The sequence below is a fragment of the Chelonoidis abingdonii genome, chromosome 2 (assembly GCF_003597395.2).
Source record: "Chelonoidis abingdonii isolate Lonesome George chromosome 2, CheloAbing_2.0, whole genome shotgun sequence".
NCBI lineage: Eukaryota > Metazoa > Chordata > Testudines > Testudinidae > Chelonoidis > Chelonoidis abingdonii.
Genome location: NC_133770.1, coordinates 260,269,965 through 260,282,382, shown reverse-complemented (window position 1 = coordinate 260,282,382; position 12,418 = coordinate 260,269,965).

Below are 12,418 nucleotides of genomic sequence, written 5' to 3'. Positions count from 1 at the left end.
CAGGAGAGAGTTTCCTGAAGGACTGCCTGGAAGATCGGCAGGAGTGTGCAAATGCCATCATTTCCTTGCACTGCTTACATTGCTTTTTATTGGATTTGTGTTAAAGCCTAAAAACAAGCCTTCTGTGGGTTGTTTCAGTATAATTAGATATTAAAAGACTCACCAATATCTATGCCAGTGCAACAGCCAACTCAAACACTTCCGAACAGGCAACGTCACTTTGTTTCTTTATTGCATAGACTCACTGAACAAGTGGTAAACTAGGGCCACGTCTACACTGTCACTTATGTCCGCAAAACTTATGTTGCTCAGCGGTTTAACCCCTTCCCCCCTCAAGCAACATAAGTTTCGCTGGCATAAGTGGCACTATGCACCGCTCTGTGTTGGCAGGAGAGTTTCTCCTACTGACAAAGCGACCATTGCTCATTGAGGTGGTTTATTATGTCGCTGGGAGAGCTCTCTTCCATCGGCCATAGAGCGGCTACACGAGCGAGCTTACAGTGGCATAGCTGCATCGGTAGAGCTGTGCTGCTGTGAGCTCGCTGGTGTAGACGTGGTCTAAGCACTACGTTGCCAATAAACACAGGTCTATTTAAGGTCAGTCATGACAGGATCTGCACAAAGGATTAATATGAATTTGACAAATCATGTTTGTAAAATATATTTATTCTGTCAGATTTCATGAGTGGTAGCTATTTCTCCAGTCAAGCTGAATGATAGCATTCAGCTCTCATACGTACTCTTCTTGACAGCTAACAAGATAAACCTGTCAGCATGTGATTTGCCAAATACTATCCCACGGAATTCAGACAGAAGTTGACAACAGAGCTAACTTTCAAAAGGAGGATCATAGCATTAAAAAAAAAAAAAGCTGTTAAACAAGTTTTCAATTATAGTGGCCAGCAATGGAACACTCTATTCATCTAAGTTCAATAGAAGCTAGGGACCGGACAGTGCTTGTCAGGTGCTTGGTGGCAATGAATCGAAAGGGCAGTATTGTCAAGCCTGAAATTTTACTTATTTTTTATTGTTGTGCAATTCTTAATGGACAGTGATTTTGTGATCTTTATCACACTGGTCGCTATTTACAAATTAGGAACAATTTGTGTCCTCTATGATGAAAGAAATCAGAACACAGGGACAAAAAATGGTGCACGAGCCACAAAACTGACAGACGAATGGCTAGAGAACACTCTGTATAGTACTGAGGAGACTTGTTATTTATTTTATTTACAGCTTTTTTTGAACCTTTAACAAGAATAGGGAGCACAATAGGCTTCAGAGTCCCAGACATACATCTCATTTAATAATTATTTTCTGCTGACCCTGCATACGTTGCCTTGTCATTTCAGACGGAACCAATATTATTTTTTGCCTTCTGTATGAAACTGTTGGCTAGCATTCATTTCCATAGCACCTTTTAGCATGAAGGCTCTCAAAGCACTTTGCAAACTATGGACCTGATCCATTGACCATTAACATCAATGGAACAAAATCTAGGCCCTGTATGTATGTTATATAGGAATTATTTTATCCACCACTGAAATACAGCTACCTCTGGAATAGAATCTGACAGCATAACACAGCCAGAAGGGAAGTTGGAAATACAGAGTCTAACTGAAATTACATGGGGAATTTAGGTATGCAGAATTATCCAAACCAGAATTTGGCCAGGACACTAGGGCTAACACCCATATTATTGCTAAAAGTGCCAAGGGATAAAAGTTGTCTAGACAGAGGGAATTGGCCAGCACAGTAAATAGAGAGCTCCTCACATCTAAGCTGCCACAGCTTGCCAGCAGAAATGCAGCTCAGGCTGGTAGTCACCAAAAATCACTGCCAACTGATTGCTGTTTGGTGACCTACATGAAATGAGCTGATAGACTCAATTCAGTTCCTGCTGGATGTGTGTTCGTATCAGAAGACTGGGATGACATCTGAAAATTATAGACAAAACTGACACAAATATTTGCTGAGCTCAAGTTTGCAGCACTAGGTAAAGATTATGCTAACTTTAAACAAAGTGATATCCTGCCTTTCCTGAGGAACCCATTGCCAAAAGCATCACCACTGTTAGCAATTAGCAATTTTCTTTGCACTTTTGCTGGAGAGACCAAAGATTGTATGGGTATGTAGACTGAACTAGCCTCTTGCCCAGAGCTGGTCTCATTAGGCCAGGGAGAAACACACAGGTGAGTTAGTGTAGAGAATATTACATGGCCACACCTGTTCTGTATCAGTGAAGACTTCAGCATCCAAAAATGTCAATCTAGTACCCTTCCTGGATTTGAACTGGCAAATCTAAAATTCATAGATTCTTAGCCCAAAAGGGATCATTGTGATCATCTAGTCTGGTCTCCTGTATAACACAGGCCATAAAACTTCCCCACAATAATTCCTAGGACAAGTCTTTTAGAAAAAATATCCAATCTTCATTTAAGAATTGCCAGTGATGGAGAATCCACGATGACCCCGAGTAAATTGTTCCAATGGTTAATTACCTTCACTGTTAAAAATGTATACCTTCATTTCAGTTTGAATTTGTCTAGTTTCAACTTCCAGCCGTTGGATCATGTTATATCTTTCCTTGCTAGAGAGAAGAGCCCCTTATCGAATATTTATTCCCCACGTAGTTGCATATAGGCTGTAATCAAGACACCCCTTAGGCAGGTCACTAAGTGGTTTCACAGATCACAATGCACTGAGCTATCACCAGTGCTTAAATTAGGGCAGGAAGATCTACAACTGCATTCTTACAACAACTGGCCAGGCATTCCCTCCCTTCATTTCATTTAAGGCTGCATTCAAGGTAGCATCACTCAAGTCTCAACCACCAGCATCCCCTTGGATATATGTCAGCAGGAGGCTTGTGATAAAGTCTAAAGCGCTACCAGAAGGAACATACATTTCTGTGTTACAGCGATACTTCTAGCTACATCAGGTTGAGGCAGGGAAAGGGGCACTGCTTGCAGGCTCTCCTAAAAATCCCCGGTGAGAATGTGGGGCGGAGATTGACTCTTCTCTTATGGCTGCCCCCAACAGAGTTGGCTGCATTTTAAGAGGAATGTACAAGTTTAATAGTTTTGTTAAAATAAATCCTTAAATAGCAACATACAACTGTACATTATGAGGTGAAAATTTATGTAGGACAAATTATGATTTCATTACTTCTCAGCTATTCTCCAGGACGAAACTTTCTTGTAAACCTTTCTGCTGGGCAACAGTAACCTAAGCTTCTAGGCAATCTGTAATAATAACCATCATTATTACTATTTATATAGCAATAAGTGTGCTTGGCATTCTACAGACAGCATAATAAATATTGTTTGCCTTTCTAGAGAACTACCCTTCCAAGTATCTCAAAACACATTGAAAACATTCATGAATAAAATGTGACAACACCTTTGTGAGGCAAGTATTACCATCTTCTTCTAACGGAAGGGGAAAGCCAGGCACAAAGAGGTTAAGTGACTTCCAGAGATCAGACAGGAAAAATGCAACAGATGTGGGAACAGGATACAGTCTCACTCACCTGTGTAAACCACAAAACCCATCCTAACCTCTTACGCTTCCTTCCTTATTGTAATGCCCAGCCAATAGCACTCTATTTCTCATATGAATACCAGATATCTGGGCACCAAGTACAAAATTAACTAAAAGAGTAACTTGTCCACACAGCTGTCCCAGGCACCTCCATTCCTTGGGTCAGAGTGCCTCATTGACATGCAGCCAACATTTTAACAAGGGGCACCTTCAAAAAACGCCCACCTCCGCAGTGCTCACAACATTCCCTGCAATACTCTCCACACTCTCTTCCCCTCCATCCATCTCAAATCTGTTCATTTCATACCCTCTCCCTCCTCGACTCATGAACCCTGCCATCCCTTGACCCAGACAGCACCCCTGTACTCACACCATGGTTCCCCTCTAGTACCTCACTGAGACTCCTCTTGGTGGCTTCCTTCCACACAGCAGCAACAGCTGGCACAAGTGCCCCGTGGCCATTGTTGGCAGCAATTGTGGCAATCCTGGCTCTCCAGGAGCACAGGGGTTTGTGAGATGAAAAGAATGGGAAATCTCCTTGTGTCCTCCCTCCATTCCATACACATCTACAGGCTCAGACTCAATCTGACCGTTCACACAACATCCTGTCTTTTTCTCTGATCTGTCCTATTATTTCTGAAGACATTTACTAACAATAGAGTGGAAACTGCTTCTCAACTTTTAAGAGCAAATGGGTACAAGCTGCAGCCATGCATCTCCCATTAGTCAACACACGGAAATAAACATCATCTGCAGAAACAGAAGGATGATGTATGCAGTGGGCAGCTATGTTTAGCCCATGAAAAAAATGGAAACTTTCTGGGCCAGCGTGTTGTTTTCACCTATTTAGCTTCTAAACAATGCAGAAGACCTGCTAGGGGAATTCTTGAACTTTTCCATCGCTGTGCAGATATAGATCTGTGAGTGTTGTGGGGAGGGAAGGGACAGAGGGATGTGAGTGGGAAGCAATGTGGAGTTCTTGGAGACTGCAAATTTCAAACATCAACTGACACGTCTTAATAATACAGCACCATTCAGCCTTAGAGAATATTGTCACAGCTCTTGGGAGAAAGGTTTGAAGCCTCATTGACTTGAATAGGATAAGGATTTCACCCTGTGCCCTTTAACTCACATTGTCCTAGGCCTGGTCTACACTAAAAAGTTATGTCAACCCAGCTACGTTGCTCAGGGATGTGAAAAACGCCAAGCCGCAGTGCGATGTAGTTAAGCTGACCTAACTCCAGGTGTAGTCAGTGCTAGGTCAAAGGAAGAATTCTTTCATCAACCTAGCTACTGCCTCTCAATAGGTTGTCACTAGAGCTGGCTGGGAAAGGGTGGACATTTTTGAAGAAACTTAACACTTTTGCAAAACATTTTGAGAAATTTTGAAATTTCAGTTTTTTGGGTTATCCCCCCCCACACACTTTTCTTCTACTGAATGAAGTAGAATGAATGAGATCCAGGACTGTCATCTCTCTCTCTTTCACCCACACCCACACACATTCCTCACCTTTCCTTTGCCACGCTAACCTTTCAAAAACTTCCTCAGCTTTTGAAAAGTTGCAAATGGTGGCAGGGGTGGGGTGGGGGGTGAGGAAATGAAGAGAAAGAAAGAGAACTGATCAAATAACAAAAATCGCCTAAACGTCACTCAACTGATTGCATTCAGTGAGAAAAGGGAAGGGTTTTTAAAAAAAAACAAAAAACCTCAAGAAACAAAATTTGAAAATATTGAAATTTGGGTTTGATAAAAATACCAGAAACTTGATGAGGGATGGGAGGTGGGCGAGAAGAGAACAGAGACTTTTCCTGAATATTTCTGTTTGGGGAAGAAAAAAAAATATGTGAATGTATTTCAGACAAAAATTTCGACCAACACTAGCTGTCACACATTACCCATTTAAAAGAAAATTGTGCATGTGAGTATAAGAGAGTATGTGGGGCTGAACTCAGCTGTTCTCCCACAAGAATATGAGTTGATACAAGTTTCAGTTTATTGTACATCTTCCCTTTCCTCCTTGCAGGAGTATTTCCCTAATGGGAAAACTTTCCTATGAACAAACCTCCTTCTTGAAATAACTTAAATAAAACCAAAATCTGGTTATGAAGAACACATGGAAATTTCCAACTGAAAAGGGATCTGTGTTGATTGGAGAGCAATATATCCCCATATGAGGAGATAATGAGTCTGTCTGATGCATGGGAATTCAGATATTTTTTCCTATAAGGACATTCCATAGCAATTTCACATTACAGACATGCACTGCATAGGACACAAAGTACATCATCAAAGGCTGTTATTGTACATCACGGCACTCCATCTCATCCTGGAAATAGTGTTAAAACCAGCGGTAGATATCCAGTATTTGGTTATACCATCCTCCTATCCAGTTCTCCTTGTGCTAGTTCACACAAAGTTGGTTGATTTTTTTTAAACAATATAAGGTTTTGTGATTTTAAGAACTCCACCATATCACCTGGTAAAGGATTCGCTGTTCTATAACAGCAACTCTTATCAGGCCTGACCAACTCACTACACCTAGCATACTGCTTTCATAGTATTTATCCATAAAGAATGTCATGGGAGATTTTAAATGAAAGTCAGGATCATGCTGGTCATTAATATTGTTGTGAAATTATGTACTGACACTATGTAAGGAGTTATGTCTGTATAGTGGAAAATATGTTTTCAAGTCTGAATCAAAGCAAGGTTCTCAAACAGCTTTTTGACAAAAGATGTATATTCATCTGTTTGCCTCCGTTCACATGTCAATTAAGCATTGTAGGCCAACACAATGGAAGCTTTTTTGCATACAAAGTCAACACAAGGATGTGGAGGCAACATGGAGTCAGCATACCAGGGAATAAACCGGGGGATGGGTGGCAGGGTGGGTGTCGTCCTGACTCAAGACAAAAGAATGAATTTGGGGTGATATAAAGAGAAGACAAAATGACATCCTCTTATCCTTCACCAAGGAAGCAAAAAGGACAGCACTTCTTGCATTCATGAATGAAGGATCCCAACCATCTGGATGGAGATGCTAGGAGATTGCTTTAGGTGGAATAAACTACTTTAGACAAGGGTTTAGCCTGTTAAAGTTGAGTTTAGACTCTAGGTTATACTTTTTGTGTTATAGGTAACCATTTTTGTTAAATCTTAAATCTTAGCCTCAGTATCTCTTAAATCTTAGTCTTTGACAATAAACATGTCTGTTTTCACTATAAATATATCCCAGAGCTGTTATACAGGAGTTGACCCTCAGCTGAATCAAACAAGCTAATGTGTACTCTGACACCTTGGGGTTAGAACACCTGATAACTTCTGTGAATGTCCATGGTTAAGGTCTGGACATTGCAGGAAGCGCTCTGAGGACTATGTGGTCAGTGTACAACTATCACTAGTCTGCACAGAGAGAATGAGGCCTGCAGAGGCCTGCAAGCCGGTGCTTGTGTTGCCAGAGGGTTTTGGTTTCAGGGTGCTGAGCTGCACACTAGATACTGCCTCACACTAAGAGCATGTAGTGGTGAGGTGCCTCACGAGCCTGCGCCCCCTTGGATCACACGCTTCATTTTGTTTTTCTTTAAAAATAAAAGGACTTATCCCGAGGCTGTTACTCAGCTAATGTTCCCATAGGCAAAACTTTCACTGAAGTCAAATTAGGGAAATAGGATTAACCTCAAATTCTCGTTTCAATATATAAGCATAGGCTATATCATAACATGGTAAATATAAGTATGAATATTTTAATAAATCATTTTTTGTATGAAAGACTGTATTATTTGACAAAATTTATACACATAGCCACAGTTAAGGTCGATCAGTCAATTTTATCCTCTGTGTGCTTTCTCCTTCATCAACATTACATTCATGTTAAATTTTCTGAGTGGAATTCACACACACACACACACACTTAATAATGTTACAGTACCCAAAATTGTGTTAGGTGCCTCACAGACATACAAAATAGTTGTGGCTTCTTCCCTGAAGTATTTAAGGAAGTTTAGTTTAGTTTAAGTTTAGTTAAGAGCTAGAATTTGTGTGTGTCTGTAAAAATTATAAACTTTACACACAAAGAGAGAGAGGAGAGAGAGCACTTGATATCTCTCTACAAACTTCCCCATCTGGTTTATTCAGAAAATTTGCACATGGATAATTGAAGCATGAATAATGTGAGAAAGTTCAACATTAGCTTGTTTTGTAGAGCTCAGTAAATGCTACTGAAACAAAACAAAACAAAGAGTAGTTTAAAGGAAACTAGCTGGGTACTTCAAAAGTTTTGAATATTTCAAGGATTTTGAGAACTACTGAATTCTGGAGGCCTGCGTTAGAGGAAGGTTGGGGTTTGGGTACTGTGGTTGAAGGATTATTACTAGTTATCTTATAAGAGGATCCAACCAAATTGGGGAACTGTTATGGTAGCTGTGTAAAAACACGTACTATGGCCAGTTCCTGCCTCAAGAGCTGTATTGGATGCTGGAGATACTCAGCACTAGAGGGGAGTGAATAACTGATTTTTGATTCAGGGGCCACATCAAAAAAAATCAAAGAATTTTGGGTTTGGTTTGAACCCAAAGTGAATTTTTTCAGTTTTTCTCGCCAAAACAAAAAACTACCAAACATTTTCTGATTCACGCCAAACAAAACATCTCATTTAACCTAAAATGATTTTTTTCCCATTTTTCATTTCTTCTGAGGTCATTTTCACCCCCCCCTTTTTAAAAAGTTAACTAATTTCAAAAGGAAATGCCACGTCACAACAAAAAGCCAAGATATTTCATTTCAAAATAGCCAAAACAAACCATGCCACATTTTTCAATTTTTTTTCAGCCAAAAGTTTTTGCTAAATTTGACTTAAATTCACAAATAGTTTTTGTGCCCTGAAAAATTGTAATTTTTTGGTGAATTTATTGTTTGCCACAAAAATGTCACCTAGCCCTACTCAGCACCTTGCAGGTTCTCACATGATTAGATCCCATGTGTCTGTTTCTGCCAAAGCAGAATCAGGTCCTAAAATATTAAACACTATAATCACTTACTTTAGTTGCTCTCCTATTTTCATATTGGTGTCAGTATTGCTCAAGTGAGTATTCAGTCTTAAAGCTTATATGTAGCTGATGCTAAATATACTTGATTGGGAAACAAAGCCAACATTGCGGTCAAAAGGAAACTCTCATAAAAGGCAGTAGGTGAAGGTATCAGCCTACCAGTCTATACGACTATGTGGCTGTTGTCAAACACTGTTTTATAGTACAAAACATCATCTTGATTTTAAAGTGAAAAGGAGAGATACTGGATAGGAACCTATTCAACTTAAACAGAATATCAAAATCTACAGCTTTGGTGAAATACACCAAATGTACAAATAAACTGTTTTCTCTTCCCTTCATATCTCCTCTTGTCTCTGCTCACAACTCCCCTCTCTTGTTCTGTGGTGCCAGCCCCAAAGACCCACTTAATTGCTTCTCCTACAAATGTCTCTGTGTTTGCTGCTACATTCTCTCTACATTGACACTTCTAAGAAATCAGTCCGTTGATGGTGGCTCCATTTTGTTGCAGTTGAGAAGAGCTAATTATATTTATTAAAAATACAACATTTTGATGTTTTAGAATCATTGAAAGTTGCGCAATTGGTGGCCTTTGTAACTACATCTCTTTTGTCCCAGGGACCAGATGGCATTCACCCAAGAGTTCTGAAAGAACTCAAATGGCGGAACTATTAACTGTGGTTTGTAACCTGTCCTTTAAATCAGCTTCTGTACCCAATAACTGGACGATAGCTATTTTAAAAAGGGCTCTAGAGGTGATCCCGGCAATTATAGACTGGTAAGTCTAATGTCAGTAGTGGGACAAAATTAGTTGAAACAATAGTAAAGAAATAAAATTGTCAGGCACATAGAAGAACATAAATTGTTGGACAAAAGTCAACATGGTTCTGTAAAAGGGAAATTGTGTCTCACTAATCTATTTGAGTTCTTTAAAGGATCAACAAATGATATGGACAAGGGGGATCCAGTGGACATAGTTACTTAGAATTCCAGAAAGCCTTTGACAAGGTCCCTCACCCAATAGGCTCTTATTAAAATAAGGTTCCATGGATAAAAATGTGAAGATCCTTCATGACTCTGAGAACTGGGTTTAAAAGTCAGGAACAAAGGTAGGAATAAAGATAAATTTCAGAATGAAGAGAGGTAACTAGTGGGCTTCCCCAAGGGCAGTCCTAGACCAATCTAATTCAACTATCATAAATGATCGGAGAAAGGGATAAAACAGTGAGGTGGCAAAGTTTGAAGACGATAAATAACTGCCTCAAGATATGTTAAGACCAAAGCAAGATGTGGAGTAACTTCAAAAACGATCTCACAAAAACTAAGTGATGAAACAAAAGGCAAAAATGAATTTAATATGGATAAATGTAAGTAATGCATATTGGAGGAATAACAAATCCCAACACCATACAATATGATTGGGGCTAATTAGCTACATACTAATCAGGAAAGGAGATCTTGAGTCATCATTGGATAGTTTCTCTGAAGACATCCATTCACAGTGTGCGTGGCAGTCAAAACAAAAACAGGAACTTTAGGAATCAGTCAAAAAGGGATAGAGAATAAGACTGGAGAATATGTTTTATTGCCCTTATATAAATCCATGGTAATGCCCACATCTTGAATACGAGTACAGAGGTGGACCTGCCTCATCTCAAAAAAGATATACTGGCATATAGAAAAAGTTTCAGAGATGGCAACTAAAATGATTAGGCGGTGGAATGGGTCCATTATTGAGGAAGATTAAACAGCTGTGAACTTTCACTTGGAAAAGAGGAAGACTAAGGGAGATACGATAAAGTATATAAAGAATCATGAAGTGGTGTAGAGAAGTGAATAAGAAAAAGTTATTTCTTATTTCCCAAATAAGCAAACGAAGAGGCCATCAAACCGAAAATTTATGGACAGCAGGGTTAAAACACTAAAAGGAATTCTCTCACACAGCACACTGTTAACTTGTGGAACTCCTTGCCTGAGAAGGTTGTGAAGGCTAGGACTATAACATGGTTTAAAAGAGAACTTTTCATGGAGGTTAAGTCCATTAAGGGCTATTAGTTAGGATGGGTAAGGAATGGTGCCCTAGCCTCTGTTTGTCAGAGGGTGGAGATAGATGGCAGGAGAGAGATCACTTGATCATTGCCTGTTAGGTTCACTCCCTCTGAGGCACCTGACATTGGCCACTGTTAGCAGACAGGACACTGGGCTGGATGCACCTTTGGGCTGACCCACTATGGCCATTCTTATATTCTTATGTACATGTCAATATAGGCCTAGGGTTGCCACCCATCTGAGTTTTATCCGGTCTGTTCAGTTTTGGCTTCTGTGTCTAGGTGCCATTTAGAGCTGCTAGGTGCCCAGTTTTCAACTGGGAAGTCCAGTTGAAAAGGAAACCTAGCAGTGTTTGGCCAGATGTACTGACTGGACACCAAAATTCCGATTACTGTGGAGTGGGAGGAGGTGCCAGGCCATTAATTCATGCCAGTCCCTGCTCAGCTGGGGCCGCCTCTTACCTGCAGGAAGGCTCCTTGCCAAGCTGCAGCAACTCCCATCCCAGCGCCAAAGCAGAGGGAGCCCAGTTGGTGGGGAGAGGGGAAGAGAGGTGGAGATGATCCAATATGCAATGGGAGGAGGAGGGAATAGGAGTGAGCAATGGGGGTAGGGTCTGGGGGGAAAAGGCAGACAAGGGGCATGGCCTCAAGGGAAGATGCAGGGCAGGGGCAGGCCCTCAAGGATTCAGTTATCAGCAGTTACCAAGGTGGCAACCCTATGTAGGCCAGTGTTTGAAAGTCAAGACTACTGTGCCTTTTAATACGTCTTTTCCATGTTCAATGTCTATTCTCACAGAATCCAAAGAGTGCAGACCACTATAATACGCATTAACAAGCTCAATCAGTTCTTGTCCAGAGTATCTTTTTGCTACAACCAGAAATGCAGCTCGCTCACTGCTGCCTTAGAACTATATAGTACTTTCCTTGTACTTTGCTATAAACATCATGAACTGTCATACAGTAAAATTAAGAAGGTTTCACTGTACTTGGCAACTCTCCTGAATCTTCAGATTGATGAGGTCTTCTCAGCCCAGTGTGTTTGATGAGTTTTCCTTTGTGCAGGATGGGGTTTATTTAGGTGGCAGGGAAGAGTTTGTTTAAAAACTTTGTTTGCTGTGTTGTTGTAGCTATGCTGGTCCCAGAATATTAGAACAGAAATTGATCCAATAAAAAAAATATTACCTCACCTATCTTGTCTCTTTACAAACTTTGCTGTTTCAAAACAACAATGCAAGTATTTTACTGGGTTTAGGCTTTTCTTAAACTTGTTTCACAAAATCTAAATTATGGGCAAATCTTGAATGATAGTGGCCAATTGCCAAACTTCCCTGGCTGTGAAGTCGGTTATGGGAGAGTGATTCCATAGTGCCAAAAGAGAAATGTTGGTGATGTAAATTATTCAGATTAGGAGGGGCCAACCTCTGTACTGTCTGTACTGTCTATATTTTCAACAGATCTATTATGACAGTGATGACACCATTTATCTCACAACTAATGGAAGGGCCAATTGCTGTCACTATGCCCACATGGGGAGTGAAAACGGCACCTCTCCAACTGAAAAAATAAATCCCTTAGCAGGCAGCCAGTAAGTTCATACTTGCCATTGGAAGTTAAAGCGGGTCACTCTTCATGCAGCAAATACTGTCTAGATATTTTCCCTGAGCTCTGCAGAGCTTTTCCATTTCATATGTTGCATAGACAGTTGTAAGTGTGTCCTCTTGGAACCACACAAAGCTATCAGCTCTTCTCCAGTCCTAACTAATTACACGTTACTGGCTCAT